Here is a 19,869-nt window from a genome sequence, read left to right as displayed (position 1 = left end):
ACCTGAGATATACCTATCTATTTTTGAGACGGAGCAACCCCTTCTCTGACATATATTAAAAAACTACAGGGTTGTTTAAAATATATTTTTACAGCTATAGTTACGCCAGGGGTGAGAAATCACTGGCCATGGCCAGTGTCAGGTTTACCATCAAGTTCTCCCATCCAGGCAGTAGCCAAGACAGATGTTGCTTAGCTTCAAAGTGAGGAAACAGCCAGACTCCTAAGGCCAATAAATGAGCCTCTGTTACAAGACCACCTAGAGAAAAGGGCTGGCACTTTCCTTGCTTTGATGCTCAACAGGTTCAGTTCCGGTCACTGCATGGATGTATGACCCAATGGGCATCCAAATCATTCATTTTTTTTTAAACCGTGCTACTATCAGTTCTTGAAAGTTTTGCACTCAGATACCATTGTTTGCCTTTTGCTGAATTGCATTCTGGTATTTGTAGTCTGTCAGTCAATAATAAAAAAATAGATATATTTACATCAACGGTGGGTTTCCCATCCCTGCATTAACTGAGATAAAACCTGCTTAGCTTCAAAGCAAAGAAAGGGTCATCCCCGAAGGGCATGTTGCCTAATAAATAAGTCCAATTTACGAGACCACTTAGAGAAACATGGCCTAAGGGGGCTGGCTCCTTCCTTGCTTCAAAACTAAGCATGGTCAGTCCCAATTACTATATGGATGGGAGACAGTCCACAGTCCCAAATGCTGTATATTTTCTAAATATCTCATAACACACGACATCCACATTTTTTAAAACCGTGCTACTGTCAGTCCTTGAAAGTTTCCCACTCACAGAAAAAAATGTTTGCCTTTTGCTGAGTTGAATTCTGGTATTTGTAGTCTCCCAGTCAAGATGGGGGGAATAATGTCACAATGGTACACTTTTTGTCTAACATAGTTCTTTAAGGATTTATATATTTGAGTGACACTGTGGTATGTGTAATTTTCATGTTATCTTTATAAATCAGAGTATTGTTGAAAGTCAGACATAGGGGCGAGGTTGTCAAGCTTGCTCAAGTATTTGGCTACCAGGATTTTACTCAGGTTGTCATGTTCCCAGTGCAGATGCTTACTCACACAATAGCAAGCATTTGTTTCGTATTTGGGATTTAGTTTACCAGGGAATATTTCATGACAGATTATTGGGTTTAAAAAGTTAACACCTTTTATACTTTGCCAGCATATTTATTTAAAGGGCATGGCTAGTGGTCTGGTAGCAAATTAAAAGCGATGGAATAACAAAACCCTTGAAATTCAATTCAAGGGAACATTTTTAGCTGCAGGCACATCAATGTCCCTCCAACTAAAGTTTTTTCCTTGAAGATGTTATACAGCCTGCGTTAGCGGCATGTACTTATGCTTAATCCAAAAGAAGAGCACTTTCTGGGCAGTTTATAACTTTGCCTCCCTAGATACATCCACACAAAACTGTCCAAGAAAAGTATATATGTCCCCGTCAGATTGATTCTGCAAAGTGTGGTCATATTTCGTGTAGGGGGCAAAGTGTTAGGGGGTCCCAAAATGTGTGGTTTTTCCCATACTCGCAATTGAAAAGAAAATATGATCATGCCTACAGCCCAAACTGCTGGAGGGATTTTCCCCAAATTTGTGGCAGGAGGCGCAGCTTGGTCCCGAAAGTGTGCTTTTGTAAATTTAGTGTAAACCTGTCAAGTCATTTTTTTTTAAATGAAAAAAAACAGTAGATAAAAAGAAATTGATGATACCTCGGTTTGGTCCATTGAGTCATTTCACTGTTCGCTCCACGGAGGGGAATCCACCTAGCGGCTGGAGTGAGGTCGACGGACATCGGGCGCACCCGCTGATTGAATGTGAAAAGCATGAGGTGTGTCATATTTTTGGAAACTCCTGCCATGTTGGATTTCGTGGACAGTCACTGTTGTCCACGGACATCGAGATAAACATATTTTAAAAACCACAACATTGCACAAGGATACAAAAACTCTTGGCATCTACTTACACTCTTCTCTCTCCATGACCAGACAAATGAATGCCATAGTCTCCGCTTCGGCCTATACCGGCAAACTCATCACTGCCTGCAGACCCTTCCTTACAACTGACAATTGCATTATCCTTGCCAGAACCATCATCATGTCCAAAATCACCTATTGTAATGCCCTCTACTTAGGGACTTACCAAAGAAACATTGACAAGTTACAGGTCACTCAGAACAACGCCATCAGGGCGCCGCTCAACCTCCCAAGGAGATCCCATATCTCTGACACAAGACGTAATATACACTGGCTCCCTGTAGCCCACTGTATCTCTCTCAAAACTCTTGCCCTAACACACAAGGCCCAGTACAATCTGGCCCCTGCATACCTGACCAACCGCTTCAAGCGACACACTGCTATCAGGCCTTTGAGGACTGCTCATATACAAACTCTCACCATACCCAGCTACAAGGTGCAGACAGCCGGATGATCTAGTTTCCCTCTTCTGGATGCTAAACTATGGAATACCCTACCTATGACACGCAGAACCGATCCGTCCCCTACTCATTTAAGAAAGAAAAACAAAGTTTGGCTAGATGAACTTGATGCTTCTGCTAATTCCACTTAACTACATTGTCCTTTCAGTAACTTCCCTATATGTTGCTCTGTATCTATGGTCCTACCTTGCTACACTCTGTAATGCTACTGTTAACGACTGTGCTGTTTCTATGCACCTGTAATCTCACTGTTTGTAACTGCAACTGACTGCACTTCCTGCAATGCTGTTGCCTCTGCCTATCTGCTTTTGTACACCTTAAATTGACCTATGTAACTGCAAATGAATGTATGTAACCATTTTCTTACCATGCGCCCAGATGCCCCACGGCAAGGTGCGTAACATAAATAAAAAAAATACAAAATACAAATACAAATACACTTGTCAAACAATCAATGGAGAGGTGAGGGGTGATGAGGTTGGGATGGGATATAGCCTTAAAAAGCCCCAAAAACGAGTGTTATTTCATCTACGACGTCCGTGAACTGTCTGGGGCAGTGCTGTGATGCATTATAAGGTTGGTGAAAAACAGTTTTTGGATGGCTTATAACTTTGGCACCACTCAATGAAACTGAATGAAATGGTTGGATTTCATGCTAGACCTGACTCTGAATGGTTCTGAAAGTGTGGTGTTGCTTTGCCAAGAGCAAACAAAATTAGACGGGGGGGTCACAAAATATTTTAAAGGCTTATAAATGTGCTGCCATTCGATGACTCTTCATAAAAGTTTGCAAAAAGATTGTGAGAAGAGAGGTTAACATTAGTGGGGGTGTGTCAACATTTTTAGATGGCTTCTAACTTTGTTGCCCTTTGATAAATGTGGACAAAAGTTTTCAGAAAAGTATATACCCAACCTTGAATGTTTGGGCAAAGTCTGAATGGATTTTGTCAAGTGCGTATATTTTGACACTTATCAAAAAATGAAACATGAATCTGATTACCTTAACACCCTCTCAACTAAGGTTTTTTCATTACATTTCAAAGGTTTTTCATGTTAAATCTGATCACCCCTAACTCCCTCCTAACTAAGGTTTTTTCTCTGCATTTCAAGGATTTTGTTATACTATAGTTTGTTCAGGGTCCACTGGCCATGGCCTTTGGTTGTGGCCACTGTACATTTTGCAATGGACAGTACATGTTGCACCAATAGGGGGAGGAAGGGAAGCTCAGGGGCAACGCATTTGCCTTGGAAGCAAGATAATACAGCATAACACACATTTGAATCCTGTTCAGTGCTTAGAAACCGCTCGTTTGTACTATGTGTGTTATAAAAGAACAATAATATGAATAGCTTTCTATGGTGCCCACTAGACATGGCCCTTGGGCCTTAGCCACTGTTTATGTTGCACCAATAGATTTATTTAGGGCCCACTAGACATGACCTTTTGCCATGGCCAGTGGCCTCTGTACAGGTTGCCCCCAATTGGCTTCTTTGGGACCCACTAGCATTGCCCTTGGGTACAGAGATCCATTACCCCCTGTCTAGGAGATTTGATCACTGCAGGTGTAAAATGACTCCTTTTTTTCACTCTCTCCCCATTCCCATAGGATTTCCCAGCTATCCCCCCAATAATGGCAATGAACTACAGATACAGCGGCATTGAACTACCCATGGCTGCAGTATTTCCCCTGTATTGCTTGAAAATCCCAAACACTTCCCTGTCCTCACAGGCACAGAATGAGTGCCCCCTCATCTTTCAATGGTCCCTCTACTTCCCTCAATTGCTTTTTTCCTCCCTGACCCTCTCCTGGCTATTTCCCCATCAGCGTTTAGTTCGTGTGAAGCATTTTTGTTCTCCAAGGTGGACTTGATAGAAATGCGAGTGCTGAATTTCAGGGGTCTTGTTGCATTATATCTAAGCACCCAAACTCCCTCTTAACAAATGGCTTTTCAATGAATTTTAATGGCTTTGCTATAAATTAGTTTCCTTAGGCCCTTCGTCCATGGCCACTGCATGTGTTCTAGAAATAGTTTTCTTTTGGGCACATTAGCCATGGTCTTCAGCCATGACCAGTGGCCACGCCCAAACATATTGCATAGTTTTCTTGAAGTCTCACTTGCTATGGCCTTCGTGTGTTGCACTAATATCTTTCTTTTGGGCCGTCAAGCCATGGCCATGTCAAACAATTACCAAACACCCATTTCCCCCTGCTTTGTAGATGTAGGCACTGCAGATGTGAAACCTTTCTTTTTTCTAACTCCTTATTCCCGCAATAATTTCACAGTAATAATTTCCAATAACAGAAATTCCTGCGGTAGAGTAGCATTTCGTTGATTCCGGTGAAAAGGGGAACAATTTCACAGATTTAAAAGTCTTCTACATCCTCACAGGCACATAACATGTGTCCCGCTTCTTTTTTCCAAGCCCCCTAACCCAACTGAATAGCTTTGTCCCTCCCTAACCCTCTCGCATTAATCCCTATCACTCATTGCTTTGTGAGCCGCACATTGTTTTCTGTGTGCGGTATTGCCACTCTAATCTCGTGAGATTCCAGCAGTCTTCCACATATAAACGAAAACTTATTTACCCGTAACTGGTTCCCCAAACCAGCCCAAATCCTTAGCTTCACATGGTGTCTTCTTTCCCACTCCCAACCTATAGCCTGATGTGATTGCTATTGGTATTTAAATAGTGCCTACAGCCAAGCCATCTAAGCACTATGATTCAGTGCTCCCATAGCAGTGGCTATGTAAACAGAAGAGTTATAAGTCTCTTTCTGAAGTCGAGAACATTATTAGACACTGTAAGGTAGTAGTGGAGTTTGTTCCAAAGTTTGTCTCTGTTGCAAAGCACCATGGTAGATACAGCTATATTTTTAGGAGAAGGAGGCACCTCCTTCTCCTGCAATTAATTTAACAACTACTGGACGGAATAACCCCAGAACCCTTGTGGAAATTGAGTCAATGTTTCGTGGCCAAGTTGGTTTGTACCTGGTCCAATTACTTCCAGCGCGCTGCACAGAAATTTTGACTTTTTCTCAATGCATTTTTTTGCTTTCTTAATAACTTTTTCATTTTTTAACAAATCTCTAACACAATTACCTGTCTGGTGGCAGTGTAGGAAGGGGGTGTAACAAACGTTTTGTTTGCAAAATATCTGTCGAATCCATCATCCAAGTCAAAAGTTATTATAAATGTAATTATCTGATTTTCAATGGCTCTTGATACTCACCTTAACTATAGTGTTGTTGACCGCCGCATTATCATATATGAAACCTGCTTCGTGACTGACGCATGTTCCTCCCAAAGGATCCTCATGCATTAATATGATTACAATCCCTCTGCTCCACTGGCTGCATGCCCCACTGGTGGTCCATCATTCAACACCCACTTACCATCCTCTTATCTGCCCAGTACTTCCTTTTCCTTCCACAGACTTTAGTTTAGATACCCTGGGTGAGGGTGTGAAACGCCACATTTGTATGAACAAGCCAAGCACACTGAAACTACTCTGGTGGTGATTTTGCATAGTATAAAAGCCCCATAACATAACATGACCTATCAATGCTTTGCTCAAAATGAGTGATGTAAAGTGGTGATGTAGAGTGAGTTGAAGTTTAGTTCAGAGTGTGATGAACTTTGTAATACGGAAATCTCTTTGGGATGAGTGTTTGCAACTTATCGTTGGCACTCCCAACATGTCTAGATTTCACCTTTTTTTATAGGTAAGCCCCATACGTCTTTAAAAACGTGTTTTTTCACCTCAGAGTTGTGTGTGTATACACCAAAACAAATATGCGTATGTCCACCTTTAAGCTATTTGCCGACTAGAGATTCTTTAGACCATACTTTTGCTACTGAGATAGTAAAACAAATTCAACAATGAAAGCAATTATTTCAACAGCAGCATACACTCAGATATCAAACTTTTTTTTTGTGGGCAAGATTTACGTGGGAGAGGGACAACTTAAACACTTAAACACACTTAAGAAAAGTTAGAATACATTCAATGCAGATCACCTGTAAAATGACAAATAGATACACATTGAAATTATGTATCAATGTTTTATTAGCTTAAACATACGCATATATTGCATTTCATGTTTGGGCGTTGGTTCTGGAAAAACACTTACATAATTAATTAATGAAAGCAACGACGATCTATTTGCATGATGACATGGTGGGTGTGTGAGTGAATACACTACTTTCTGATAAAAATGGTAACATTTCCCTCTACTTGCGTTCACATTTACATTATAAAATCTGGAAGTGCTCACTCATTATAAAATGTGGTCCAAGTTTATATGATTTTGTCTTGTTACTTTACATTAAAATGAATTGTGAATTGCTATGAACACGTAGCACAATCGCTGTCTTTGCCATTTGAAGAAGAAAGCTGGCTAAATGGCATTGCTTTCTAAAGGAGGGCGCATGCTCCAGAGAAAAGTCTGCTTTGAAGCTTTCAGAATTTCAGCACCTGCCTGCTTGTAAATACACGCTGGCAATGCCAAGAGTGGACAGATTGATACATTCTGGCTAACAGAGTTCTACAAACCTGGAAGTGAGCCTGGCAAAAAGCTAACGCAGATGGCAAATGCATGCTCTAATTTACCTAATGGGGCTTGAAGCCAACGATTAACCAACAAAAACATACTGTAGGAAGCATTATTGTGTTTTCCGTAGAGGGAAAGGGCTTCCGTTGTTAAAAAATTATCTCTAATAAAGAGAGTCATACAAATATTCAGAGACATCACTGATGCTAGTTTCAGATTGTAAAACACTGCATAAAAAAGTGAAGGCACTTACATAGACTCACGGCAAAATGATTCCCGGTTCATGAAGGCAACTGCTTACACAGCTGTACCATACAATTCGGTACCAGTCCTGGAGGATAGCTCGCAAGTTAAACGGTTGCCTTAGACATGGCACTGGCGTGCACTTGCCATTCCGTAGGGGCAACTTGTCTAGTCATAATTTTGAAGCCGGTACTATACACTGAATACTGTTACATTGTTAATAATAACATCCATTAGCACATGGCAGCAACCATTGACCTCCTCAAAGCCAATAAAAATTGTATAAACTCAATAGCTACGGATCTTGACTGCAAGTAGACTGTCAAACAGGAAAAGGCCTTTCTCTGCATTTCGTTGCATTTAAAAAAAATCAGCAATGCAATTTCCCAGCAAGAAATCTCCCTTCCTTTGAGTTTCTTGTGTCACTGCACCTCCAACATGACAGGCGAATTCTAATGTAGCCCACCTAAATGAAAGATGGAACATGAAAACGTTTCTTGATGTTACAAACATTGCAGGCTCATGTTGAAACCATGTAAATTCAACTAACCTGAAAATCATTGCTCCCTTGTTAGGACAACCTTCTTATTTAAAGGATTTAAATTCTACAGGATTCAACCACATTTCATTTACTATAATCCACCTCACTCAATATTAAACAGGTTTTACTTTATTACAAAATCCACAACACCTTTATTGTTACAACGAAATGCCGATAGCCATATAGACCTCGGGTGGGTCATTATTACTTGGGATAATGACCCTTTAAAAACGTATGGCCCCAGGGGAAACTTGGCTGTTAGGTCATTATGCTTTGATAATGACCCCTCCCCCCAGTGTATAGGGCTATATAATTTCAGGGTCATGAATTGGAAAGAATCCAGAATTAAGTGCTGCATACACAATGAAATAAGTATTCATGTTATATGAAAATGCAGAGAAAAAGAACAAGTAATTTACATCAGTTTCTGGAAAAAGGGCCGTTCGCATTAGTTTGTCTGAAACGCGTTTGGGAGGGGCAATGCAATTGTTAGTGAACACTGACTTATCCATAACTTGCACAGGTATCAACAAGATGTCACATTAATGTCCGTACTTACCTGACCAATAAAGTTACATATGAACAATCTAGGCCTAGATGGTTTAGAAAGTGTGGAGAGTGCATCAATTGGCGTAACGTTGCTGCATATGTAAATATACAGGTGCAACGTTTTAAATGTAGGAGAAAACATAGGCTGCGCAAATATTATTGAATGTCATTCAAGTGAATAGGCCCCGCCATTTATTGAATTCACTTCACCATTTATTGAATTGGTTTTCGTTTCTGCTGTATCCTAGAGAGTCTTTGGACTGCTAAGCACACAATAGGGTGTCCGGGCAGCACAAATATATATGAGTTATTTTTCTAAATATTAGGCCTTGATTATACTTTCTCATGAAACCTTTCCCAAAGAGTTGAGCACACTATGAAATAATGGTTTGTGTCCTTGGCATATGCAGACTGGGACATGATAACTGTAATTACATGATTTTAACGTGTGAGAGCAGCAGGTTTTGGGAATAGCTTGAGGTGCCAAGATATCTGATCGCAGGAGGAGAGTAGCGCTGTATCTACTGTGTTGCATTGGGGACAGATTTTGCTCTTCTTACTACATGCATATGATAAGGCCTTCTGTGGTGGGATGCACATCAAATGTAACATGTCACTGTACTAACCAATCAGGGTAGGGCAATGTATGCGGACTTAGATTTCTATAGGTAGGAGCCAACAGGATGGTTAGGATGTGGTTACTCTTAATCTAGAATATATACAAATGTATTCTGATTTTGTGCTTTTCGCTTTACATACTACTGTCTGATGTGGGTATGTGGAGAATGTTCTGTTTTTCAGTCTCACGAGACTTGTTGATCTCCCGGACATTATTTTGCATTTACAGTAAAGATGTTTCTGCAATTCCAGCATCTCTTCATTGTTTCTGGATTTATCGAGGTTCTCGACATGTCTGAAGGGTTGGCAATAATCATAAAAAAACTATTTTAAAAGGGGCTGGAGGGGATACAAATTCAGTACTGCTAAATTCGTGTTTTACATTCCAAAAGGAACATACTATGCACGATAAGTGGTGTAGGAATGAGTAACCAATTTTTTTACGCTGTGCAGTTTCTTGGCGAATACTTTTCAGTTCATTGTATACGTGGAAACATGAACAAGTCGCGTATTCGTTAGATATTGTTCTTTGAGAATACCATATTGAGTAAAAATATATGACTGCACATAATTCCTTACCCCTGTAATTCAACCACTTTGCATTTGTAACCAGTGAAAACAAGTTAGCATTTCAGAAGTGGAGCTAAATAAGTAGCAGTAGCAGTCATTTATATGGCACCTTTTCCCATGTGTATGGCCTCAAGCGCTTGTGGTGAGAGCGCCCTTGGGTACTGTAGTCTAGGCAAGGGAACATTCTCAAAAAAGCTTAAAATGCATGTGTGCATTTGGCCAAGATTAGGAATTAAGTGGGCTGGCTAGGCTCCAGTAAGCAGCCCAAGAGGTCAGGCACGTGCATGGGTGCTGAGGGAGGTCACAAGTGTGCCCTAGTGCAAGAGACCTGCTACGTGCCCAGATAGACACAACTTGTCGTAGGTTGTCACTTATCCTAATGGCAGAGGTGTTGTGGGAAGCCTGCAGTAAGGAGACAAAGACATGAGTGTCCAGCTAGACTGAATTCGTCTTAGTCATAGCTGCATTCTAATGTGTGTGGATAGATAGCCGTGCCAGCAGCAGATGTCCACCAAAGTGGTGTGTTATACGTACCTTAAGCTCAGATGAAGCTTATCTTTTATCTCGCAGTGTGATCAGATAGTCTGTGTGAAAAGAGAAGGTACCCTCCTTGGATCTTCTAGGCACTATGGAAAGGTTACCCTCAAAGTGTTCTATGCACACTAGACCTGCTAGCTTAGTAAATGTATAGGCATGGCAGACAAGCTACCATAAGATCTTAGGGATCATGGGAATCTCTAAACACAATAGACAGGCTACCCTTATGGCCTTACCATATATATTTTAAGTTCTAAAATGGACTACCTTCAGGCATCTTCTAAGTGCAATATCAAGGATTTTTGCATACATCTTTGTGTTACAATGGCTAAATCATAGATCTTGTGCAAGTTATCATATATCTTTGAGCGCAATGGACAGGCTAACATTATAAAGTGCAGCACAAGTGCCCACTACCAAGTCCATCTAAGCGCAGCACACTGCCCACCCTCAAATCCATCTCTCCTTCATGGATATTCTGAGTGCAATACATTTACTACCGTCCCAATTTCTTGTAGAGCAGTATATATGCTAGCCTCAATAGTTCTTCAAATGGAATACATATCTTAATCTACACAATTTCTTCTAAACGCAACACATGTGTTAACCTGCCCGATATCTTCTAACCCCGATTCCACCTAAGTGCAACACATTTCCTACCCCCACAATAAAACTAAGTGGGAGACAATTCCTGCCCCTAAACCCATCTCAGTGTGACACGTTTCCTGTCCCCGAATTACAGCGAGATAAGAAATAGTCTAGCGACTGGTGTTGTTAGGCAACCACACCTTGCGTAGGAATATTAATGAAATGAGTTTATATTTAAGTCAGTATTCTTGAGGAAATGTTAACTTTCCAGTGCTTACTTGAAGCTCAACACCTCCAAGACTGAATTCCTACTGCTGACCAACAACACCAAACACCCTGACATCTCGACCTGGCTCTCTGCTATGAAACTCAAGGGCTTCAAACCCCAGCTGCACCCCTGTGCCAATTCCCTTGGGTTTAACATCGACAGACACCTCACGTTCAAACAGAACACTGAAAAGAAGACAAAGACAGATTGGTACCAACTTTCTCTCCTGCATAAAATCACACCCTTCATCCCAGAAAACAACTTCATATCCATTGTCCACACCTTTGTCCTCTTCCACCTGGATGGTGGCAATGACCTTTTGGAAGGCCTTTCATTTACAACCCTGGCACCCCTGAAATGTGTTCTGCATGCTGCAGCAAGACTCATTAAAGACTACTCAAACCTTGACCCTCATCGAACTGCACTGGCTCCCACTGCAAGCCCATATCATCTTCAAATCCTTTTGCATCATCTACAAGGCTGTTATCCTGAAGTCCCCAAGCTACCTCCCTGTGAAACTCAGCATCTCCAGAAGCCTGCAATCCACCAGAAGTAAGGAAATGTACAGACTTCAATTATGACCGTGCAGGAAAGAATGAACCAGAAGATAGGCCTTCTTTGCCTACTCTTCAAGAATCTGGAACATACTCCCCATCAACATCAGACTTGCCCCACCACTTTTAGAGTTCAGAAAAGAGCTCAAAACATTCCTCTTCAAGGAATGGCTCCTACTTAACACCTAGGTCCACACACCCTGCACTCACTACTGCACCTGAGAATCAGTGATCTGCTAACCACTGTCTTCCCCATGCTGCCAATTGCCCACCATCCCCTGTTAGTTCATCGCTCCTTTTTACTCTGCTTCCCTCACTGTGTTCTTTCCCCTGTGACTGTAAAGCGTTCAGTTGCTTCTAAAAGCTAGGCCCCAGCCCAATAAATACCCTAATAATAATAATAATAATCCGAATATATGTCCATAACGTGGCCTGGAACCCATCCTGAAATGATGTCTTAATAGAGGTTTTTATGAGCTTAATAAAATGAATATGCAAGAAATGTGTTTACCTTATAGTAAGGTGTGCATGTATCTTGATGGCAATGTTTAATATTGCTGGCACAATGAGATAAATGTTGGCATGCTTACACTTGAAAGAAACAAAAAGTTATGAATAGAAAACATTTAAACATTCCTAAGTGATGGTAATTCATCAGAACGGATTCCCATTTAGCCAATCTGTACCTTTTGGGAGCAGTAAATATAACAGGCAAACCAGGCAAATACTTGCCCCAAATGACCAAACTACTAACATAGAGCAATTTTGCATATATCCAAATGCACCCCACATACAGTTTTACTTCCTCGTCCATCATCAGCGCCCGTCACAGCTTTCTGAAAGAAGGCAAAACTGGTGGAAGGAAAGTTATGAATCAAACATTATCACAGCAACATTATGCAGGTAACTTTCTATCCCTAGTGTTTCAGCCTGTTTATTAAATGTCTTTAAAGAAGTGGAGATTATTTTATGCATCAGCAATGTGCAGCTTGTGGCACTGTGGGCATAGCCGGTTCGGAAACCGTGTCTGGTGATTTAGAAACCGATTAGGAAGATTACTCAACCACCAGAAAGTGAAGGATGGATAGACTTAAACCAGTGAGAATTTCTCTGGACAGCTTCAGGTTACTTTTAGCCTGTCACTAAAGGTACTTTACATGTGTTACTAAATCTACTTTACAGCATTGAAAAATGTGAGAACTCAAATAACACATAATTTGTGTAGCTCTCAACTGACCCGTTCACAGAATTCTTCAGAAGGAAAAGGTTTCTGGGTTTACAAGCTGAAGTGCAATGCATGGAAGTGTATTTTGTAATAGGCGTGCTAATGTTTTAATGTATTCAACTTAATGCTATCACATGGCTAGGCCATTGGCCTATTTTCCCTCCTATTTCTCACCTACCCCTGTTCCATTTATGCAAATTGCATTATAATTACAGGGTCTGTGGCAGATAGTGCCGGGGGGGGGGGCGGAGAAAGACAGGAGACCTTCTATCTTCAACAAGGAAAATCACATATACAATGTGTGCATTAGGGACGATATCAAGGAAAAGACCTTGCAAATAACTATATTCCACCTCCCAATCCTTTTTACAATCAAGGCAACAGACAGCTCAGTAGCAAAACGAGATGGGTAACTTTTTCAGACACTAGCAGCACATCTGCTGAAGACACTCCAACTGCAGCATCAACAATACAGGCAGGGAATGAGCACCAGCATTTTTTATAGCAAGGCAAGAGGAGAGGATCCTGCACTTCCTCAAAGAGGGTAGGGCTTGGAGCAGAAGGGGATCACCAATACATATACTACACCAGGGTCAAAGGGTACCCAAAGTAATAATGAAACCCATATTTAATCTGTCAGACATACAACTATCAGAGGTAGAAGAAAGTGTCTTGACAAAGGAACTTAGTTTTGTGCAAACACAAGATGGCACTCTCAACCAACTGGAGTTATAACTCTGCATGTTTTTTTGAACTGTCAGACTTTAGGCTTTTTTTGATACACAAGAATCAGCCGCACAAGAGGGAGGGACAGATTTTAGACCTGGATCTACATTTACTCTGAGTGACGGACAGACATCTGCTGAAATCATTACATTTGGAAAAATGGTGTTGAAAATTATTCCATCTATCTTTAAAGCCGGCAGGGGCCGGGGACAACTTAACAACATGACAAATGCTGAATATCTTGCCCTTAATAGCCTTGCTACCAATGCCAAACTTGTGATCAAACCTGCAGACAGAGACAGAGGCATTGTGGTCATGAATAGATCCAAATATATAGGCATGCTACTTGCGCTGCTGCAAAACTCTGACCATTATCAATAGATCCAGGTAGACCCCACAGATCGGATCATGAGGCCACTGCAGGAAGTAAGCACTGAAGCTAGTGAAATTGGGTACTTAAGTAGGAATGAGGCATTGTTTTTAACACCTAGAGACTGTTGGCTTCCAGTAATGTATGCATTAGTCATAGTCCACGAAGACTGTGTGAATCCACTGGGCCTCCCAATTGTATCCCTGTGTGGCTCTTGTTTGGAGCCCAGTGGCAAAGATAAAGACATCTTTCTGCAAACAATAGCAGCAGCCACTAGGTAATACATAAAAGACACCACAACAGTGATCAATATGTTTGAGGGACTGCCATTCAATGCTAGCACCAACCTTTTGGTTACTCTAGACAACACCTCGCTGTATACCAACATCTCCCAAAGAGAGCCTCTGTACTTGTTGAAGATTTATTTGGACAGGTGTCCTCTACATCAGAAGATGCCCACCCAGTTTATTCTGGAGCTCATTGAAATGACCTTATGTAATAATTTCTTTTAATTTGAAAATGACCTTTTTAAAGGGACAGCTATGGGGAGAGCATTTGCTCCAAGTCTGGCTAATATTTAAGTGGCCAACTTTGACGAGTTGAACATCTACATCACCAGCCTTCATAGTCTTAAGTTAACCAACTGGGTGAGGTACATAGATGATATTTTTTTCATCTGGACCAGCACCAGAGCTGAATTCGATCTCTTTTTGGACTAGCTCAGTCTTCGGAACAGCAATCTGTCTTTCAAAGCCCATGTGGACCCACAATCTATTGCATTTTTAGATCTCAGTGTCAGGGGCAGACCCAAGGTAACACAGACAAGGCTTGTAATAGGACCTAAAGCAACATGTATGTGCCCTGCATCATGGACCATGTGTTGATAAAAAGCACACAGTAAAATTAAGCAGAGGAAAGGTGCTGCCCTACAGGAGACTGCTTTGTCCTTCCTGTGGGCTACAAGCACACCGGGACCAGATTGCCCAGCATGCCTTCCGCATGAGCGACCAATCAGGAGCCAGGGCGGGCGTGGCATGCATCATCGCACATGCGTGAATCCTCCAGCACGGGGCTTGTGCTCGATATTGCTGAGGAGAAGGACGTGAGGGAAAGAGCTCTGCTGAAAAACACGTGCGAGGGGCCCGCCCCACCAGATGGAGAATCCAGCCCCTCGCCAACATTCAGAAAAGTCTGGGATGCATTGCAAGGGGAGTGGAGACGCGCAACGCAGAGGCCCAAGGAAGCCACACAGAGGGAGTTGAGGAAGTGCAGGGGGCACAGTGTCCCAGCCCATATCGCTCGCCCCTGCACCGGCATATTAGATAAGTAACAGTCCTGGGAATTGGTAACAAGTTGTTTTCGGAAGGCCTCCTATTCCAGAGGGTCTTAGACCTGGGAGGAAAACACGTCTTGCAGCACGTGTAATGCATATTTGAGGAACGTAACATTGGCATTACGGAAAAAAATTGTTTTAATGCCATAAGCCACGCGCGGCGAATTTTGCGCTGGCATTAATAGTGACAACTTGTTTGCTAGAAGACAAGTACAGCGAACAGCGTAGTTCGTGGGAAGCCACGTTATTGACCCAGAAAAGAAAGCATGAATGCGGCATGGAATGAATGACTGTGTGAGTGTGTGACAAAGAATAACACAATATTCTTTCTTTGTAGCTGAAAACGAAACCAGCCTGCACAACCTCCGAGACGCAGCACAAACTGACAGCTTACCAAGGGCCGTGCAATCGGACAGGACAATGAATCAAAGCTAAGTGTTGCATACATGACTAACTGTGTCAGTGGTTGCCCACTGCCAAATTGTACAGCGCAAAGTTAGCTTAAGCTTATGTCTATGTGATTGTATAAACATAGTGTAAGGTTCTTAGAGAGTTCCACTGGGAGTTAATTGGCCAGCCTGCAGGCAATGCAGGAACTACCACTTGGCATGTAATGAAGGTGTGCAGCAGTTGAACCTCACCCAATTTCCCCATACCTGCCCATAACCTCTTCCTAAACCTTTTTCCGGTTTTCCTAATTCCCCCAACCCATCCAATCAACAAGACCCTAACCCTCTTTCCCTACCCTGGTCGCGAATGCCTGCATAAGCTCCAACTTGCAGGTATCAAGACCAGTGCGGGGGTGGTTGGTTAAATTCACTCCTGCGCCAGGGATCAGTGTGCGCCCTTGACACTCAGTATCGCAACCCATCAGAGTAACCTATATACCAATCTCTAAATGAAGAAGGTTGAGCGTAACACTGTCATTATACTCAAGCCAACACCCTAATTCACTTAGCGAAAATCTCCCATATTGCCAATTTCTCTGCTTGCAAAGAAAATGCTTGTATGTAGCAGATTTTGAAACTCAGGAGGCATCCTAGCTGACAGACTCAAGCATAGGGGTTACCCACGCAAGACTGTGAAGCACGCTGCTAAACATGCAAGATATGCAAACAGGGATGCCCCTTTTGGCTCAGGAGGGAGTGAAGTCAGAAAAAAAAAACAGCTAGTCTGTGTGACCACATTTAGTAAACATACAAACCAAGTTAAGAAATTGGTCAAGAAACATTGGGCATTAGTTACAGCAACTGGATGCACCCAAGAGTTGCCCCTTTTCGCTCTCAGTAAAGCAAAGAACATTTGTGATCGACTAGTTAATTCAAGTCTCAAGTCAGCCACCATTCAAGGGAAGAACACCCTGATGGCATCATGGAACACCGAGAGAGACCCCTTCCAGGGCCATTAACCATGTGGTAATTGTAATGTTTTTCAGTTTACAAATGCAACAAAGGAGTTTTGCCATGGGGATTACAGGTGGAAAATACGCACTTTTACGAATTGCAATATCACAAATGCAGTAGATTCAATAAAATGCATGTGCGGGCTAGTATATATTGACATGACCACAAGAAAGGTCCCTATAGACATCAATGAACATCGGAGTACCATAAGGAATGGAACTCTTACTGCCCCAGTACAGCATTTCATTGACTTGAGCCATGGACCCGATGACTTCAGCTGGGTAATTCTGGATGTCGCCAAACCCGACAGACTAAACATTTCTACAGTCACCTGCCTGTTCAGAATGGAACAGGAATGGATTTTCAGGCTCAAAACCCATGAGCAAGGACTGACTGAGGCGTTCCATTGGCCTGCCATGATGGGCCAGTGATCGCTTGGACTATACCAGTTAGGCAGTGCACCAGTCAGATGGATTCCCTCTTCATAGGGCATGCTAATTTTGGTGTTTGCTTTTAAACCATGTAGTTTAGGGAATATGCAGGATCTGATGTTCACACTTGGTCTCCCTGTGATGCGGGGCCGAGCTCCATGCAGCAGGCTCACAGAGCAAACCAGGGTGATAACAGAACATATAGTATTGACTTATGTCCTCCCCAAGTGGGTTTTCTTTTTCATTTTTGTCCATCCAGCTTGCGCTTGTAGCCGCATCTCCAGCCATTTTCCTAGATATTTTTGCGCTGAGGCTCATACCCCTTGAAGTTGGTTCCTTAACAATTTACACTGGTGCCCTGGTGGTAGTATCCATTTGCTACCCACGTAGTGGCATATTTATGCCCTATCTGGGTATTTTGTGTAGCATTTCCCTTTCAGTTGCCAGCAGTCCTTGTAACACTCCAAGATGGAGGATCCCAGCCGCTATGGAGCAATATGTACGATGTGGCCAAGGCCCATTGTCTAGCAACTGTAACACTGGCAAGTTTACTTGGATCCAACTAGATACTATTGCTAGCACTGCAGACGCCAACTGCAGAGACAGAGCCAGTGCTTGATCTGTGAGATATATTGACCCACTCAACGCATTGCCCCACATCACTGAGCTGCATTTGCGCAAGAAACAACAACCTGGCTGAGCTGGCTCCTGTGCGCACCAGGACCTCAAAACTGCCTTTTGGCAGCAACAGAAAAATGGCTGCACCATCTTGCCTCACACACGTCAGGCAAAATCAAACAAGGGGACACACTGAAAAAGTACGCCAGTGTGATCTGAGTGATATATATGGAATTAAGGGAACCAGCAGCACTGCATTGCTGCAAAAGCCAAAAATTCCCCTTCAGAATGAAACATTTTCACCCTTTCAAAATGCTGCTTTGTTGCCAATTTCACCTGTCATTCTGAAACCACTGTCAGTAAAAAGGCCCAGTCAAAACAACTCTCAGAGAAATCAAAAGCAACTTTATTTTTCCCTGGCACGGGAACATGTGTTTATTTCTTGACAAAATGTATCCAGGCGTAGCAGTTCAAAGAGACTTTTTGCTCCCTGAGCCAGGTCAAGGATAAATGTATCTATACTTTAAATAAGAGTCCTAGTGCAAGAAAAATGACTACAGCTGCCAAGAAAGTGGCAATCTGAGGAGCTGCAAACCGAATTAAAGAAAGAAATGATAGCAGTTTTTAATACATGTGGAAAAATGGGCTGTGCTGACTGAATAGAAAAAAATGACCTGTTTAAAACTCATTTGTTAATGAAAGCCTGCTTTCATAGCAATGTAAAGGAATTATGTTAGTGGTGACAATACACGCATAGGATATCTTCTGTCACAGGTTGCTTTAATTCAAGACCCAACCTAAGTAATTAAAGAGTTTAAAACACATAAATAGGCTGGAGTTGCAAGCTCTCAGAAAAACTGTTATTCCATTTGCCAGCTATGAAACTCCCCCAAGGAAGGGAGATACACATAGGTGCGAAGTGCCAGCTTGAAAAACTTTGTATGTGATAGGACAATGAAAGTTCACATGCTCATCAGACATTTGTCTGTGCTCCAGGCTAGGACAATAGCACTCATGGGACACTCACCTGTCAAGTGTGAAGGGACCATAAAACCTTCAATTAAGACTAGAAACCACCTTGCCTGGAAGGACATGACAGCTGCTTGCAGTTGATGAAAGAAAAAATAACAGGTTCAAGTAACAAAGGGACTGCCTTTTGGTTACAGAGACTATGTTACAAAGAAACCTTAAAGACTTTTATTTCTGTAGCAAGAATTAAAAAAAAATGAAAAAGGTTGCAATTTTAAACCTAATTTTGTGGGCTATTGTTATGTTCAATAACCACCAGATAATCTGAAGTGTGCCCAAAAGAAGTCGTTTATTTAAGTTTGTAGGACGACCCCCGGGAGGGACTCAACAACCGTCCACAGCAGTCTTCTTCCTTCCTCTCCGTCCCTGGAACCCGGAACCTCTTCAGTTGAGGATCCACGTTCCAGACACACAGACGAACGATGACATAGTAACATTATGATTATACAGTGAACCTGGGCGGCATGTCTCCATTAGGGTATGTGACATTACCAATTGATTCTCATTTAGCATATCTTATACATATCCTAACACCTCCTTCCTTTCCTTGAACTAACAATTTAAAACAATGCCTAACATTTTTGAATGAAACATATATGTATAGAATGCAACGTGAAATAAAATAGAACTCTGAATAAGTGCCTTATCATGACTTGTTATGATGTATTTATACAGATCTACAATGTACTAAAGGTGGTATCCTTAACCCTCTTCTGCAAGTCCATCACTCCCTTCCATTGACGAACTTGGCAATTGCTACTCTCTCCTTGTTCCAGATACCTCCACCTCTGACCAGTACTGAGGAGCCTAAATCTTTCACCACTTGTTTGGGTTCGGAATATAAAGATGCTCCCTTACGAACTTTAGTAGGCAGTTTTATCTTGATCCAATCACCCTCATTAATCTTCAATTCCCTACAACAATTTCTCTGATCATATCGTTCCTTGGATTTAACTCCTGCTTCAAACATTCTACCCCTCACTGTTTTCAAATCCACGCCAACCATCTTAGATTTTCCCATCCACCCTGGGCATAAATGTGAATTAGGTTTCCTACCTCTCAAAATCTCAAAGGGTGTTAATCCTGTAACACTAAGGGGCGTTATTCTATACTGGAATGTCCTTTCCATCGCTGTCCTAAACCAATCCCCACCAGTTGCTACAGCAATTCTAATGGCTTCCATCAATGTCCTATTGAAGCGTTCTACGCAACCATTACTTTGGGGGTGATAGAGAGAAGTGTTTACTTGTTCAAT

This window comes from Ambystoma mexicanum, chromosome 1q, assembly GCF_040938575.1.
Source record: "Ambystoma mexicanum isolate Mex_15411 chromosome 1q, UKY_AmexF1_1, whole genome shotgun sequence".
NCBI classification, from domain to species: Eukaryota; Metazoa; Chordata; class Amphibia; order Caudata; family Ambystomatidae; genus Ambystoma; species Ambystoma mexicanum.
Note: the sequence above shows the minus strand (reverse complement) of the source record.